Consider the following 18,034-nt stretch of genomic DNA (forward strand, 5'->3'; position numbering starts at 1 on the left):
GTATCTGTACAAGTATTTTACGTAAACGTATATAAACATAGAAAAGCTACAGTAAAGATACGGCACGAAAGATATAGCACGTGTGCGCACGGCCCAGTTGGAGAGGTAGGGGAGGCTGTGGAGGGGGACACTTGGGAGGGAGGGAGGAGAGGGGGAAGGGAGGGAAAGGGAGGAGGAGGGAGAAGCGCCTGGTCCGTCCGGAGCACCCAGGGCCAGCAGTAAGTGCGACATTCGGGTCCATCTTTTCTTTGACCTTGACAAACACATTTTGCTGTGTTTGTGGGGTGGCGGCGCCCCCATCCCTCACTGCCTGAGCGCCGGGTGCTGCAGGGCTGAGGCGGGGTGAGTCGGCAGCGGTCCTTTCGGACACCGGCTCATGTAAACCCGTGCAGCGGCCTCTGCTGGCCTCCCCCCTCCCCACTTTAAAACTCATCACGGACTCTCATGGTTTCGCTCTGATACCCAGACGGTGGCCCTGGTTTTGGCGCGCTGCTCCGACTTCGTCGTGAGGCCGTGAGCTGCCTCCCCCAACTGCTGCCTCCAGCCCCACGGTCACAGACCCGGCCCTGCTTCTGGCCACCCCGGACGCCGTTCAGCAGTCACAGTCACGGGCATGACCTTCACCCTCATGGGAAACAGAGGGTGCAGGCTCTGACACCTCAAATCGACGTCTCGAAGCGCTCTGTGAAGACCCGCCAGCACGAGCACACGCAGCTCACTCAGAATACGCGGCCGGGGAGAACGCGCAGCTGTGAAGTCCCTTTCCCGCGGGATGTCACCCCGCATTCGCTGCTGGGGGGCTGGGCATCCGAGTGACGGATTCCGCCAAGCCCTGCAGGGGCCCTGCCCAGGAGCGAGCCAACAGGACCAGGGGCCAGGCGACGCCATCTCCGTCACACGGGGAGCCCTCCGCCTGGACCAATGTCATCCTGGTAAATCTCCACTGGGATGAATGACTCGCAACCAAGGGGCAGCCCTGCGAGTGTGAGCGGAGTGATCGATCAGACACACGTGTTCGAATCCGTCTCCTCGTCTTAACGGTCTGTCTCAGCGTCTGAACGCACCAGAAGGCGCCTGAGTGAGCACGTCTGGGACGAAGATGCCGCCCCCAGCTTCAGTCTCCCACGTGTCAAATCGCGGCCGGAAGAAGTCTGGGGGCGGGCTGAGGAAACACAAAACGGGCTCTCCTCACTTTTCGAGACTTCTCCCTCCCGCCGACGAGTTGGAGGTGTACCCCGTACGTGAGAGCAAACCCTGGAAGTCTTAGGCAGAAGACAGGTGTTGTTCTTTATTACACTGGCAAGTCCAAAGTTGTACGAAATGTGGAGTATGTAAAAATGTCACAGAGCGTGACTGCATCGAGCCAGGTGTGGCTGGGCCAGCGTCCTAGAGTCAATATTATGCAGACGTTCTTGCCGGTGAACTGAGCCTCACTGAGGTTTCTGTTGAGAATGATATGATTAAGTTCTGCTTACAAAAAAAAAGTCCTTTGAAATTATTTAGATACAAGTGACTCAATATTTCATTTTAGGTATTTCTCTGAGCATACGCACATGCACATAGATGTAGATGTAAATCAGTAGGAGAAAGATAGAGAATATCTACATCTCTCTGCCTGTATTTGAAAAACAACTGATTCTGAGCTATTTTAATTGCAGAGCTTCTGAAGTCGGACTGAACCTAAAGAATTTAAATCACAAACCAGAGCGGTGAAATCTCGAACTTAGGAGAATTCCTTCGGGCAGAGAGATTTCAAAATTGCAGAATTAAAAAAAAAAAAAATCAGTGACCTAAATATCTCAGGCCAGACGACCCTCAAGTGTATTCTCTACTGAGTCAAGTACTAGACTGAATCTTCATGAATACAAGCATGCAAGTAACTGACGAGCTGCAAGTTTCACGAGAGACAGAAGGGAGAGGGAGATTCACTGTGCTCCACACGTGGTCTGTGCCGGCTGGTCCATGTAGCCCTGCCTGGGCTCATGCACAGCTTCCCCTAGGGTCAACACTCCCCTCCAAAGTCTGTATTTTACAATCAATGAACCCCCGTAACACGTCATGATCACCCAAACTCCGACAGTCTACGGGTCACTGTTGGTGTTATACATTCTACGATTTTGAACAAATGTATAATGACAAGTAGCCACCATTACAGCATCATACAGAATGGTTTTCATTGCCCTAAAAATTCTCTGTTTATCTGTCCCTCTCCCCGCCTCTCACTGCTGGCAACCACTAGTCTGTTACTGTCTGCACGGTTTTGCCTTTTCCAGAATGTCCTACGGTGCGAAGCGTTTTCAGATGGGCGTCTTCACTTAGTCATATGCATTTCACTTAGTTTCCTCCACGTCTTTTCGTGTCTTGAGACATCTCATTTCTCTTTAGCACTACATCATATTTCATTTTCTTGTCAGGCCACAATCTATCCATTCAGCGACTGAAGGGTATCTCAGCTGCATTCGAATATTGGCAATTCTGAGTAAAGCTGCCGTGAGCATCCATGTATAGCTTTTCGTATGGATGGAAGGCAGACACATGAACCATGACATCGAGGGGTATTATGATTTGGTGGTTTTTGAAATTTTGTTTTGTTTTTATTTCTCGGTTGTTTTTCACGTTCTGAGGGCATAGACTAAACTCGTAACCCCAGACCCAAACCACATATAACACGCACACGCACACGCACACGCACAAATGTACACACACAAAACAAACCAAAAAAGATACTGGTGCTTGTCCTTACCACGTAAACTAGCATACTACACATCGGCTTATATTTCCCATGGGAGTAACCAAGTTATGGCTAAGCATGTTTTTTCCTTTCTCTGGAAAATAAATGAAAGCATATTAAATAGGATTCCCCTTCTGCAGGTGTGTGTTTGAACTGTGATTCTATTTGGAGGTAAAGTAGGTCGTTATACAAAAATCAGACTGATGACTTATTTTGAAACACCTTGTATGTCTAGACTAAAGGTTGACTATGAACCTCGGGGTAGATTATCACGCAAATGGCCTGTAATAAAATCACAGATTCCCGTTGAAGTCAGGTCGCTTGATAACTCATAGAGCTGTCATGTCTCAGTGCTGGAACGTTATTTTTCAAAGCCAGAAACCATAGGGTCAATGCTACTTTCCTTCGCACAGGAGATCAGAAGAAACTTCTCTTCTCAGTATGATTAAAAAATAACCGTCTCTTACGAATGAAAACCAGCAATAGGAAGGATCGTTTCCAAGTAGGAACAAATGTTCTCATAGCTACTGATCCAAAAGTGAAATTTATTGTTGAACATCCATGGCTTTTCATTGACCTCTAGCAAGAGCTGTATAAGCCAATGGTTGGCGTACTTTTTTTCAAATGCACGTAAAACAAGGAGTTTTATATCTTTGCAAGCATCTCTTATGGAATATCATTAGTAATAAAAGAGAAAACAGTATATTATGGTTCCTATTTAACCCTGAAAGTCTGAAATTGAGTATGGACAACTTAAAAGGGGACATAAAATAATCATGTCTCAAAAACAGCACAAATTTAGAGTTTACTGAAGGAAACTAATGTAAAATTAGATGGAATAAATCGTGTCATATGCTGTCCTTTTGAGGAAATTAAAACCTTTCTGTTACTCGTCACCTTCCCCACTGTCTGTCATTTTTCTGTTTTTGGAATCATGTCGATGATTTGAATGGTATTTGCTGGTATTAAAACTCCTTCAGAAGACGACACCATCCGGAAAAATAATATGGAAGTTAAGTTTTCCAAAGAAAAATTTTAGAACGAAAACGTTATAATACTTCCATATTCAGTTACTGTTTCTAAAACTTCAATTCAATGACGTGAAAGCTGGGCACGATCTTTGCCTTCTGTTGACTTCAAGTAAATACTGTATCAAATGCCAGGAGACTTCGGAATGACCAAGTGCATTCCAAAAGGTGTTTTCCCCAAACAAAAGACCGTCAAAAAAATAAAAATGTGTGCGCTTCCTGATCGTTTTTCAATCCAGTCCCTTGACGTTCCCATAAAACTGTAACGGTCATTCCTTTAAAATATTAAGATGTAGAAATGATTTCCTCTGCATTTTAAAAATAAGAATAAATACTCCTTCTGGAAACATCTAAAATCCCTAGGAAGAGTTTCTTGATTGTATCCTGGCTCACTTTTCTGCTTTTAGTGAGTGGAATTAATGTTTAATAACATTAATTTAGTGATGCAAAATACTACTGTTGACGTTTATGGGGCATGGTCTTTTGATTCTCACAAGCTGGGTGTACAAACAAGCTGTCACTAATTTGGCATCGAGGCAGACAGCGTTTTTATCTCATACTAATTTTGTTAACAGAAAAGAAGTAACTGCAATATTTCCATTTGACTTTTCGTCAAAGTCAAGTCTCAGGACTTGTCTCCTCATCTATAGAAAACAGGAACTAATATTTACCTCATCCGAGACCTCTTGTATGAAAGTGTTTTAACGGTGTCGGGGACACATTCTTCCAGTGAATATGGTCCCTTCTTCTTCGTGGGACGCCTCGGCTGGTTTCTGATACCAATTAAAAACAAACAAACAAGAAGTTGCACATCATTTGCGGCCACAGAAGCATTTTTGGAGTCCACGTGTGGCCACTTGCGGGGGCCGCTCGGAATGCTCCCCTGCTGCATCAGTGCCACGTCGCCTCTCAGGGCTGTCACCGCAGGCCAACTGCAGTCCAGAGACCTCGGGACACACCCGCCTGCTCAGGTGCTTGCTGTTCACTATCGCACACCTGTTAGTGGCGACATGCTTCCAACGAGAACTTGGCCACACGCTCTCTCTCCTTACCGTGGATTCTTTCTTATTACCATTGTGTCGAAAGGGGACACATGGCTTAGGGACGGTGCTCAGGTGATTCCGTCGGCTGCGTGAAGGAAAGGAAAGCCACCCTGCAGAGCACGCCCGGGGGTCGCTCAGCCTCCCTCACGGGAGGACGTTTGTAGCAGCAAATCGCTGGGGACATAAGACACTTACGGGGAGCGGAGAAGTTGGACTCAACAGATGGACGGTTTCGATGTAAATGTCCCTATCACCCTATGTGTTCATAAGTGACACGCTTCCACTGCATTTCTGTGTGAGACGGTTCTAGGATTTTACGTCTGCAGCGTTCTGACATTTTAATTTTTTTGTACAACAAGTTGTAGACAAAGATATACCCCGGGGGTCATCTTATTATTAACACTGGACCCGGCGTCGTTCAGAGTCCCTTCCCTAGCCTCTGCTTGTTTTATTGTTCCAGAATTATCCGGGAGATGGACTGCTGCTCGAATCAAATTTGGTATTTATTATTTTCATCAATATCTTTCCTTGGTTTTTATAATGTTTCAGCTCGGTTTTGCTTCATCTGATACTGACGTCGCCACGCCCGCTCTTCACGGGTTGGCCTGATGCTTCAACTTTTTGTCACCTTTAGGTTGATACCACATTGTCCGCTATGGTAGGTATGCAGACTAGTTGGCACTGAAACCAGACCATCAAAGGGCCTCGATTTTATTCTTTGTCTTCATCGTCGTCTTGACCGAAGTAGTTTATTTGCACCGTAGAATAAATCTGAGCATTGGCCTCTCTATTTCCATACAAAATGTTGGAAACTTACTGGGATTGCAGTGAATCTATATATCGTTTGGGAAAAAAATTATAACAGGTTGAGTATTTTAGTATCTCTCAACTTATTTCAGTTTGCGACAATTAATCCCTAAAACATTTTACAGTCTTTCGTGTGGAAATCCCGCCATCTTCCATTAAATCTGATCTTTGATACTTAAAATTTTTGATGCTATTGTGAGCAGTATTTTTTCTTTTTGAATAGTTTTTGAACTATTTTCCAACAGCTTCTGGCTATTCTTCAGGCAAGCAATTGATGTTTCATATTTTTATACTGATCTTGTATCCTGTGACCTTAATAAATTTACTTAATATTTTGGAATATATCTATGATTTTATGCACATAATATGTATGGGAGTAATAACAGTTCATGGCAGTTTCTTTCTTTCATAAATCTGGCCTTGTAATTTTTTTTTTTTTTGACCTTAGTCACTGGGTAGTACCTTGATAAAATGTTGGGTGAGAGCGGACACCATTGTCTTCTTTCCTACATTAAGAATAAAATACCCAATATTTCGACATTATATATAAAGGCAGCTTTGTAAAAGACATTCTTTATGAGATTGATAGAGTCATCTATTGTTCCTAGTTTTCTGGGAATTTATATCAAACGGGTGTTCACTTCTTTAAATTGCCTTTTGCGCACTGAGAGAGAATTTCCTCCTTAACTTTTTAATGAGGTGAACTACACTGATTTTCAAATGCTATCCCAACCTTACGTTCTGAGGATAAACTCGGTTTGTCACGGCATATTCCTTTAAATCTAATCACTAAATTCGATTTGCTGTCGTTTTGTTAGGATGTTTATATCTACATTCATGAGAAATATCAGTCTATAATTCTTTGTGTGTGTGTGTGTGTGAAATCCTTGTCAAGTTTTGGTATCAAGCTTTAGACAGTCTCCTAAAGCCAGCTGGGAATGAGTCTTTCTCTGTTTTCTGAAACCATGTGTATATGGCTGGTATTGTTTTTCTTAAATTTTAGTTCACCTGTGATAAACTGAACTGCTGAACTATTGAAGTGATGTCTGGGCTGGGGTTTATTTTATTAAGATTAAAAAAAAATAATTCAATTCATTTTCAGGTAGAATAATATTCAGCATTCCCCCCGCCCCTTAATTTTAGTAAGTTGTGTTTTTTCCAGGATTTTATCCATTTCCTCTAAGATGAAAATCTTTTTACCAGACTGCATCTTAAAAATAGTCCTTTAACACCCATAGACTCTCTAGTGATGTCTTCCATATATTTTTGGTATCTGTTTTACTTGTGTGTGTGTGTGAGTGTGTATGTGTGTGCGTGTGTTTATGCATGTGTGTTTTAATTTCCAAATATATGTATATTTTTGAATGTATCATGTTACTGACTTTTGAATGAATCACATCTATGAATTCGGTTCTGAAAAATTCAGCTTTCTCTCTGGAAACATTATTTCTTCTCTACCGTGTCTGTTCTTTCCTCTCGGCCTGCACTTTTATGCATGTCAGATTTCCTTATTTAATACCCTGAATCTCTCAACTTGTGTTTGGCATTTCCCATTTCCTTTCTGCTCTGCGATGCGTCCAGGGAGACCTTCCCTAAACGACTGTGATGCTTAATTTCGCGCGTCAGCTTGACTGGCTGCGGGGAGCCCAGGGAGCTGGCGGAATGTGATTTCTGCGTGTGTCTGTGGTGCTTCTGGAAGACGCTGCGGTGGAACCGCAGGGAAGAGCCGTCCTCAGCAGTGTGGATGGCGTCAGTCATCCAGTCCCCGGGGGCCCCAGCGGAACGAACACGCGGAGGAGGGGAGAACCGGCTCTCTGAGCCGGGAGGACACGGGTCCTCTCCTGGTCCTCAGACCGTCGGGTCTGGACTGAAGTGCCCCTGGGCTGTGCTGGGTCTGCAGCTTGCAGGTGGCACACGGTGGGACGTCCGGGCCAGCAGAGTGACATGCGCGGTCCCTCCTGGCACACGCCGGTCCCGGTGTCTGCGCGCCTCTGCTGCTGGTCTGCTTCTCTGGGCGCTGCATCGACCCGCCGCCCCGCCCACTGCGCACCGCTCCGCCGTCTTTCCGTCCGGGTCCCATCTGCTGTTTATCCTGTGCACTGAGCTTTTAATTCCAGCAACTACGGTTTACACGAGTCATTTTTAAATTTTCGGGCTGTTATCTTCACTTTTGATGACCTCTGATTGCACCCCTATTTCTGTGAATGCTGCTTCTTACTTCTTCAAACGCCGTCTACCTGTCTGTTCCATATTCTATATCTCAAGGCTCTCACATTGGTAAGGAACGGGGTCCCACCGCAGCGGCTTCCCTTCACGTGCACCCAGTAACCTCCACTGGACAGCTTGCTGTTGACCTTGACCATTAGAACTTCTGCAGGCCTCACCTGAGAAGTGCTTTCGTTTCTTCCAGTAGCTGGGGAGTAACACGCACCTGACAAGCTTTCGGTGTCTCCCTACGGACGTGGCTAAGCACGGGGGTCACAGGTTCGGCGTCCCCTCCTCTCCGTCAGCCTCACGGTGACTATCTTCCAGCACAGGTACCCTTAGGGGACTGTTACGTCTTCCACTAACCTCCCAATTGGCCCTCGGCACCTGAGCTCTCGCTGTGGCTCAGGTCTGCTTTCTCTCGCAAGGGGGTAGTCCTCGGAAAATTTCAGCGGCACGTGTGAGACCTGGTACATTTTTTCCCATGATCTTTCTACCATTTAATTGTTAGTCTGAAACGGGATATGTATATTTTAATTCATATATCATATATAGCACATTGCATATGGTACTCTATATGCATATCCCATTATAATATTATATGTAAGATTATATATACACATCACATTTCATATGACACATACTGAGTAGCAGTTAAGTTCGAATCGCTGTGAATTTTACTTTCTTGTCGTATACTGCTTTTCACGTGCTTGTTAATATTTTCTTAGCGGCCCAAACAGCCAATCAATGTTCTTCTTCGATTCATAGAAACAAACATAATGCTATATAACATCACCACGAAAAATGGGTTTCAGTAAAATGTTTGAGCTTGTGATTAATTTTAAATCTAAAATTTATACTTTGTGACAGATTTATAAGGTACTGGTGTTTGACTGTCCTTCGTCCGTTCCATTAGGACAAGTCTCATTGATGGGTGTGAATAATAAAATTGGATACGGGGGTGAAAGATAAAAGACAAAGTAAAATTTTTATCTTTTCCTTTAGTTTCTTCGGGGAATGCCTGGAATGTGTACTTAAGTGGAATAATGATTTTTAAAGGACAGTCACCGACCGAAGCCAGGACTTTCAACTCTCAGAGTTCAAGCAGATAGGACGGTTCTTTGCCCTTTGTCACACCCACTGAACTAACATACCTGGAAAGGATAAGTACCATATAACAGTTTGGAATGCTTCGGAATTTTAAGATTCTAAAATGGCAACTTACACTCGACCCTAGATATCAGAATGCAACTACTTAATGGCAATTTTTATTTTAATACCTTCATTTTCTAGCATCGTAAATACTCCGTGTTTATTTTCCTTAGCAGCAATATTTCAACCTTCTTGGGACATTAGTGGAAATAGGTTATCTAGACAGTATCCACTGGTGCAATCTATCATTCGAGAAGACTTTGGATAATTTTAGATGGAGAGTAAAAGTTATAAAAAAGTATGGGAAAAATCAAATCTGGGTCTTCGAATTTTGCATCATGCTCATTATCTTCATAACACCGTTTACCTTTCTCCATATAAGTTCTAACAATTTCTGAAGAAAACACTACTCTGACAATATCTAAGCGAGCGGAACAATTCAATGGATGTAGGTAGCTTCGTAAATTTTTAAATTATTTGAATTGAATTTTTTTGTATATAGTTGTAAGCAAAAATAATGTCTATAAAATTTTCCTTGAAATAATAAAGTGATAAGTTATGAAAATGGTCATTTTATCAATTATGATTTTCCTCTTACAAATTTCAACCATGGTTTTCCTAGTGGCAAACGTTGGAATGTTCTATCATTCAGTTTCATGCCGTGAAATCTGTTATATGGATTCTGCTGGCATGCCCCTTCGAGCTGGGTCAACTGCTTGTCCACTCACGTCTTCATGGAGGTGGTGTTTTGGGATCATAGAGAGTTTATGATTTTCCAGGTTCTTCTGTGCGAGCTCCTACTTCATAAGTTTGCTTGGCCATGCCTTCCAAGCCTTTCGACGTCGTGGCTTAAACACTGGTTTCTCTGTGGGGCACACACACTGCCGAGCTCCCCACGAAGGCTGCTTTCTCCTGCCACCTGGCCGTCTTCATGTCCGCGAAGCGTGCCAAGATTATTTCATTCGAGCTTATGGGTTTTCCAGGTTGAACCTCGACTCTCTCCCGCAGCAGGTTTCCGAGAACTGACCCTATTATTCGGGAAGCACAGGGGGCACGTCAGCCAGACCACCCTCTCCCTGCCTGCCATGGGGCACGGACATCAAATCCTGCAGGGTGATTCTGGGTACAGTCACAGCAGCATCAGCGAAGCCCACAGAGTGCCTCGTCTTCTTCCGGCTGACACACCCCTGCCCTTCACCCCGCGTTGCTCACAAGCGTGCAGTCCACACATCGGGACGTCCCAAGTTCAACGCCGCCTCCACTTCATGGGATGGAAGGAGCGAATGAGAGCTGCCGTAGGCAACGTGCCGGTCTGATTTTCCTGGTAACTCAACCATTTTTCCCAAGATGCTGTGAATAATGTATTCCCTGTCACGTCTCACTATTCCAGAGCCTCTTCCACATGCATCAGACATTTGGATTTTGGCCAATCGGGTGACTGCAGAGCAGGATCTCATCCTAGTTTTAACGCGCAGTTCTCCCACTCGTAAAGAGAATGGGCGTCTTTCCTTATACTTAATGGCAATTTATGTTTCTTCTAGGAAACGCTTTTGCATGCATCATCTTATGTTCCCCTTGCTTTCTTTGAATTTTCCTCATTCCTTTGTAGGTATTATTTATCCATCTGGAAGAATAATCCTTTTGTGGGCAATACGTATTCCAAATAATTCCTCTCTGGTTATGGCTTTGTTTTTTTTTCGTGGTATCATTTTAAACACCGAGACATCCGTTACATACAAAACATTCACTCGTGTCAAGTGCAATGTTGAAAGAATTTTTATGAATATCTCCAAACGTGCAACCATTTGGGTGTGAGAAGTTAAAATGTCGAGGTGTTAGGCGACCATCCTCTCCCTTTTTCTCTTCCTCTTCTTCATTTTGGCTTAACTGCTGTTATGACTCTCCCTCCATTTTAAGGCATTGGCTTCTAATTTTTTTTTTTTTAACTTTAGTCATTGCTGTAGGATTGATATGATGCACCATTAACTTATTATAGTCTAACTTGAATGGTATTAAACTGCTTTGCATTCACTGTAAGGACCTTGAAAAAGTTCATTTTCTTTCCCTCACCATGGATTTATGCTCCGGTCATGCATTTTAACTTTTACAGGACTGAAAAACCTCCTAAGACATCCTTGTGTCTTTAGGTAAAATAGCTATACTTTAAAGATATTTAAGTAATAAAAAATTATATAAAAATTACTTCCGTCGTTACTAGTTCCAGTTCTTTTCATTCCTTTGTTTAGATGCATATATTTATGCTGAGAATCGACCCCCTGGGCTTAAAATGAGACCATTGTTTGTTACTTCTCTTTGCTATATCTTTTCTTTTTTTCTTGCATTCTTGATCTCTCTTTCTATTATATTTACGTTATTTTTGTGCCTATTTTATGGGACGTATCTTGCACGTTTATCTGAATAAAGCCTGGAGTTAATGATTATGTTCACGTTCCTTATATCCGAGGAGTTGTTAGTTCATACACTTATCTTTAGAGATAGTTAAAATTTAGTAAACTAAACAGTATAGGAGAAAGAAGATTGGCTATAAAATCAGACAGTCCTGGTTTATTGACAGTTGTTTGTTCTACAAAGTGAAACGTATTATTTATACATGTAAAATTTGTTATGATTAACCTGCACATCATATCTTCCCGGTTAGAAAAAATATGTTTTTATTTTTACTTAAAAAAAATATATCGGGGCTTTCTAGTTGCATTTACAGAGTTCCCGGTTTCACCTGGCATCTTAAACACATAGGCCTTTAAATTATATGATTTTAGGTGCTCAAGTAACTGACAAAGGTCAACTACGTCTGCCCGACACTGACAAAGAAATCAGTCCCCTCAAAAATGGAGAATTTGTCTTCAAAAAACAGCTATTCCCACCAAAACGGAAAGAAGATATTGCTGTTGGATTAAACTACGGTTTGATTTTTACATATCCCTCTCCTTTGGAAAAAGATCACGACAGCCTAAAAAATCACATTCACTCACGACTCACGTGCTTGACCCTGGAAATGGCGGTGTTCCTGACCTTGAAGTGTGATGTGCTTCCCTTGAGCCAGTACATTCCACACGAGGCCCTCGAGGGCAAACTTCCCGACAGCAACGGCACGTGGCTGTTAGTTCCCCTTGCTGGCCCATCTGCTGATGCGTCTATGGAAAGGGACGTTCTGCGTTCCGAAGGAGCCATCCCTAGCGTTGACCTACGTGCTTAGAAACGTCATACGCCTGAAGGTTTAAATCATGGGATCGCAGGGTTTAAGCGAGCGAGGTAGACGTCCCCTTGCGCGGAGAAGAAGTCGTCTTTTCATGGACGTCTAATTTCATAAACCCCACCGTCACTCTGCAAAACAGCGGACGAGCTCTTGGTTGGAACGTGGCGCCCGCAGCCACCTGCAGCGCGGACGCGGACGTGGGGGGTTCGGCAGACCGCCTGCGACCCGACCGTGCGAGGGCTCAGCATCTACCCGCGACTGCCCACGTACCACGGAGAGGACGGGAACTATCCAGTTAGCAGGAAAAGTAGAATTGGACCCATATCGTCAAAGTCGCTGCTGTGTTTGAAAGAGCGGCCGCGAGTGGACTGTGAGTGACAGTGACAGATAAGGTAAAGAAGGGGACCAGGTAAGCCGCCCCCGCGGCTCTGTGTCCGCTGCAGGGCAGGCGGGCCCGTCACAACACGAGGGACGACAATGCCTAAGATACAGGGGAACGATGACGATGATTCGTGTGCCACTGGAGAGAAGTCAAGTTACTTAATCATAGCGATGGAAGAAGTTGGGAAATGAATCTTAAATCATTCGACGACAGATGACAGTTTCTCCCCCACGAATAACGCTGGCAGATGACCCCCACCTGTCTGATGATGAGCTGCAGGAGGAACGGGCATCTATCCGAAGCCGTACGTGAGCATAACCAGGCTCCTTGTTCTTGTTAAGCACGTGCCCATGTGGCCCTCCGCGTCAGCTCGGGACGTCACACGGGCTGGCTTCTAACTGTTGACACACAACGCTCCACACGGTTCTCCCGCGAGTGGCGAACATCCTCCTACCTTCCTCCCAATTCTCGGCCGGACGGGGCCGTGGCCTGGAGTCCTGTGCAGCCGGCTGGAAGGCCAGGCACACGATCTTCTTTGGAAAGCACAATCGGGCAGCATGGCTTCCGTTCCAACGGGCATTGAGCTCGTGCTGGGCTTCCTGATCCTGAGCTTCCTGCCCTTTACCTGATCACAGCGCCTTTCCAGGGCCTGTTTTAAATGTTTCTGTAAGCGAGCACTAATTGTTTCCGCGTGAGGTCAAGCCAGGTGGGCCTAACCGAATCCATGTGTTAAAACCCATAAGAGGAGAAGTAACTGTAGACGCGGTCCCTCGGGGGACTGGTGAGATCTGTTTATTCATTCTTTCCTTTCCTGCTGCTCAGCCTCTGAAGTCCAAGAGAAACGTGCGACCTTGTTCAGTAAAATGCACGGCATCTCACCTTGGAAAGAACCTTCCAGACACATGGAAATCGAGAGTGGGGAACCGGGGCAGAGGGCAATGTGACCGTCCCATTTTCCGCTCCACACGTGTAGAAGGCGTCCGCCCAGCTCCGACGGCTGGAAAGGCATCACTGACCCCACCGGTACTCGTGAGTATGTTATGGTATCGATGCGATTTAGGCCTCTCCAAATTACTGAATCAAGGGAAAAAAGGAAAGAGCCCTTAAAACAACTGGGGTTCAGGAGGCCGACTGGACAGGAAGACGGCAATCGCTCCTTTTAGCAATATGAGTGCCCAGGCACTGGCTGTCTGAGCTGGACGGTGCAGAAAGCCGTGCAGGCTCCGTCCGACCGAAACTCCACAGGGACGGAGGTGATTCGCAGCTGCACTTTGCAACACGAGATCTCACTGCGACGTGAGGCCAGCGCGGCTCAGAAACGGATTTTTAAATATTATTTAACCGTAAGCAACGCACGTGTAGTCCCAGGCCCCAACGGCCACCACGCTGGACGGCTCAGCCCCAGACTCTGGACGGACGCGCAGACAAGGGCCAGTCTGTATTCTGCATGTCACTGCCTGTGTCTGCTGCCCCGCTACGTTTTCTGATTGTTAGCAGTTGACTGCCTCCGTCAAACTCTCCAGTTCTGCAGTCTTAATGACTAAACGCATCGAAGCCGCTAAAGCTGAAATCTGCCACTTACCCCGTCGCCCAAAAACGGGACTGAGGGGCTGACGAGCCGAAGAACCTCTGAAGTGAGTGATTCAACGCGGAGGTAAATGCTACCTTCGTCTGCGGTTGGTTCATGCAGATTTCAGGCAACAGCAAATATCTGAAGATTGTGCCTATCAGCTTGCAAATGCAAATTACACAGAAATACCTTCGACTGACAAATCTCGACAAAGTCTGCTTCATATAAAGCCACTCCTCTTAGACTAGTAAAATCGTGCTAGTAAAATAAGTCTATTACAAGTTCATGAACATGGGTTTTGATCATTTGGCACGATTTTTTCATTGAATGAGAGGCAGCCGGTAATATCCGTGAGCTACTGCAGGCTCCATCGCTTTAGCTATGATTGAGACAGAAACTGGAATCGGCAGTCTTGGGGCTGCTTATGACTCCCCTAATTCAGGTTATAGAGCCAGTTCCTTTTCTCTGAGTCCAGCCTCGATGACGGAAAGGCACTGTGACTCCTGTATCATCTTCTCTCTGACCCCATAAATCGGTAGAGCCGTCACGTCCTGCTGACTGAAGGTCAGAATTTCCCCAAAGTCTGTTAAAAAAAGGGCCTCGGCTGGGGTTCCCCCTGTCTATGCTTTTCCAACAGCCCCCCGCCCCTGTTCTACATCCTCCACAAGACACCGACACCCTGTCTCTCTCTAAAGTTCGCATCAAGCCATAATCTACTCTGTTCAAAAACTGACAAGATACACAAGAAACTCGACCTCTAGAATACAACACACACTCTTCCTCCTTCGGCTTTATATTTAATATTCTCCAACACATTTAATTATTCATTCATTCGTTAACTCCTTCAGATAAGACCTTTGCGTGGCTACGGACACAGTTCCTACCATCAAGGCTTAATAATAATCAAGACAGATGCTAGGGGAAAAAAAAAACACATATAAAATAACAACAACAACAAAAAAGATGATAATAAACAGTACAAAGGCAACTAAACAGTTTTGACAAATAGCACAAAGTGGATGAATCTGAGAGTTCAAAAGTACTTTTAGGGGAATGTGACCTTAAAACGGATTGGAGACCCTACAGAAGCCACATGGCGTGGGCGCCAGGGCAGAGCCTGTGTCTGCTGAGGACGCGGTCACCTCTGCAAAGCCCACTGCGTCTGTAGAGAAGGGACGGGCCGTGCTGAGCAGAGTAAGCTCCCCCCAGGGAAGACGCGGTGACCCCGTGACACCCGGTCCTGGACACGGGCAGCACACGGACCTGAGAGACGCTGGTGGCTAACGCAGTAGGACCAGGTGACCGATGCACCGTGCCTGCTGGCGAGGGGGCGGCCGGAAGGGACTTCTCTGGCGGGATCACTGGTTCATGCTGCCGCGTGTAAGTCCCAGGCGCCAGGGAGACCCCTCGGTGGAGATGTAAGGGTTCGCATCAGGACAGGGATGGTGCGTTTGGGGGTCATCCGCGTGCAGATGCAACGGCCGCCCTGGGCCTGAAGGACGTTGCCCGGGAGGAGAGTGTGGACGGGGACAGAGCTGTGGCCCTGAGCTTTGCTGGCAGCAGGCGGGCGTGGCACGGGGGGTGCGCCTGCCCCATGGGGTGCTGTCTTCAGCCAGCAGGCGTCATAAGGATGGTGCGTGCTGGCCAGGTGTGGACGGCCGTGCTCCCTCCCACGTCCACAGTCTGACAGTGCTCGTGTCCTCCTCATTGTCACCAGGCCTCCCCTTGGTCACCTCTCTGCTCCCTGCAGGCAGCTCAAATGCAGCCTCTGCCTCCAATCTGCACGACCCCATCGTTCAAATGCATCTCATCCACCATTTTTTATTTTTCTTTTTTGTTGGGGGCGGGTTGTCCGGCTCCTGATGCCATGTGCTGGCGTTCCCACTGTCCTGAGCACAGGGGACGCTTCCGGACCCTCTGCTCCCGCCACAGCCAGATGCTCCCTCTCCTGTTCTCCTGGGCGGCTTCATTCCGCCCCTGGACGCAGCTCGACGCTTCTCCTCTCTCAAGACTCAGCCATCCGATGCCCGCCCAGTCGAAACGTCCAGCAGCCTCTGCTCCCGCAGGAGTCGGCCCCAGCTGCGTACCGACTTAATGCTGCTGGGCACGTCTCTGTCTACACACTCGGCCTTTTGCGGGGATGCAGGCGTCTCAGTGGAAGAGGGAGAAATGAGCGTTTCTGCATCCTTCCCAGCACGTGTCTACTTACGCTCGGAGCTCGTCTGCCCACTGAACTTTGTGGCAAGAACTGAGAAGCACGCGGAGATTCAAAGAGCTGGCTCTGTGTTTTGTGACACATGGCGCGAGCGATGCCGAACGAGGCACGGACTCTGAACGGCTTCGGGTTCTTCATCGGTGCAAGGAGAATCTAGAATCACACTGGTAGCATCTAACTTTGCCAGTCAGGGCACCGAAGCCTCAGGATGGAGGGGTGTGTTTTTTCCTTAAAATATAGATTCCCCGGACATGGTTCCATAGTGGAGCGGTGAGCTCATCTGCTTTACACGCAGAAGGTCCTGGGTTTGCGCCCCAGCAGAGCCACAGTCCACGGTCTATGGCCACGCCACCCCGAACAAGCCCGATGTCTGATCTTGGAAGCTAAGCAGGGTCGGGCTTGGTTAGTAGTTGGATGGGAGACCACCTGGGAGGACCAGGTGCTGTAGGCATAAATAATAATACATAATAATAAAAAATGCACAGACTCCTAGGATCTAGCTCAGACTCTGAGTCAGGTGTCCCGGCGCTGAGTCCTGGGAACCCGCTTCTGCAGGGAGCCCTCCGGGCGACTCTAACGTGCTGCTCAGGGCATTTCCGTGCTGGCTTCTTATGTCCCTTTGCATCATATACAAATTATCCATCTGGTGACGTTCTATCCTCTCTATGTTCTAACATACGATCTGTCTTTCAACAGAGACAGGGCTAATGTGACATGAAAATTCTTGGCTATTTCTTCTTCAATAACTAAAAGCCGTCTACTCATCCTAGTATGTAAGACAAAGAAAATACTGCTAAAGATTTTAAACTTAATAGTTTTTTTTTTTTCTCTTCCCAGCAGATCTGAAAAGGCAGATCATCTCCTTCTAATTGGTAAAATAGCAACATCTGCATGCATGGCCTCGATGAAAAAATAATGCTATAAAGATGTTCACATAAAGACTTAAATATGAATAGTTCCAATTTCCAATTTCAAGTAATACCGACTACACGGAAATCGTGGGCTAATTCAATATTAAATATGAACATGAATTATGCTTCTTTCACTTAAAAAGTGTACAAGTGAAGAGTTTGGTCTCATTCCAGGCTATTTGCTTTGTACTATTGGGCCAACTTGAGCTACTAAGGGAGCAATCAAGAAATACTCTCTTAGCGAAAGATTAAAAGGTGCGCACGTATTTTTTACAGGGTGTTCTGCCAATAAAAAAAAAAATATCTGAGACCTCCCTAAAATTCTGCACGATTTGGAGCGGGATCATTCCTGGCCGCTGTTTTAGTCTTGGGTTGTGTGAGGATTTTGGTGGTTTTTTTTTCTCAGGTTTCCTGGGAGTCTCCAGTGAATTGGACTGCATTTTATTTCTCTGTTCCCATGGCTGAAGCCTAATTTGATTGACAAGTGTTTGCAAAGAGGCTGCCATGTGCCCAAGAATTTGGGATAAGGACCAAGAAATAATGGTCTCTCTCTTTCCACAAGGAGACTCTTGGATGCATGCAATAGCTACGGTGCAGGGTGACGTGTGACGAAGGCCACCTAAGAGGACTGTGTTCTGATTCGGTCACAGGGTCTCCGCACACGCACGCGACGAGGGCAGTGTGCGAGCGACGCCTCCTGGTGGACAAAGCTGTGAGGCCCCCGCTCTGTCTCAGGCGGAATCACTTCCTGAAGATTCTCACCCCGCCCCCCG

General features: G+C 46.1%; 1 long non-coding RNA gene and 1 pseudogene across 8 annotated transcripts in view; one reads left to right on the plus strand and one right to left on the minus strand.

Annotated features, from left to right (window-relative positions):
• LOC107196100 overlaps window positions 1–18,034 on the minus strand; it is a 168,358-nt gene that overhangs the window by 103,899 nt on the left and 46,425 nt on the right. The gene's annotated exons all lie outside the window — the stretch shown is intronic.
• On the plus strand, window positions 16,686–16,801 carry LOC112484714 (annotated as a pseudogene).

Source organism: Pteropus alecto, unplaced genomic scaffold (genome assembly GCF_000325575.1).
Source record: "Pteropus alecto unplaced genomic scaffold, ASM32557v1 scaffold18, whole genome shotgun sequence".
Lineage (NCBI taxonomy): Eukaryota > Metazoa > Chordata > Mammalia > Chiroptera > Pteropodidae > Pteropus > Pteropus alecto.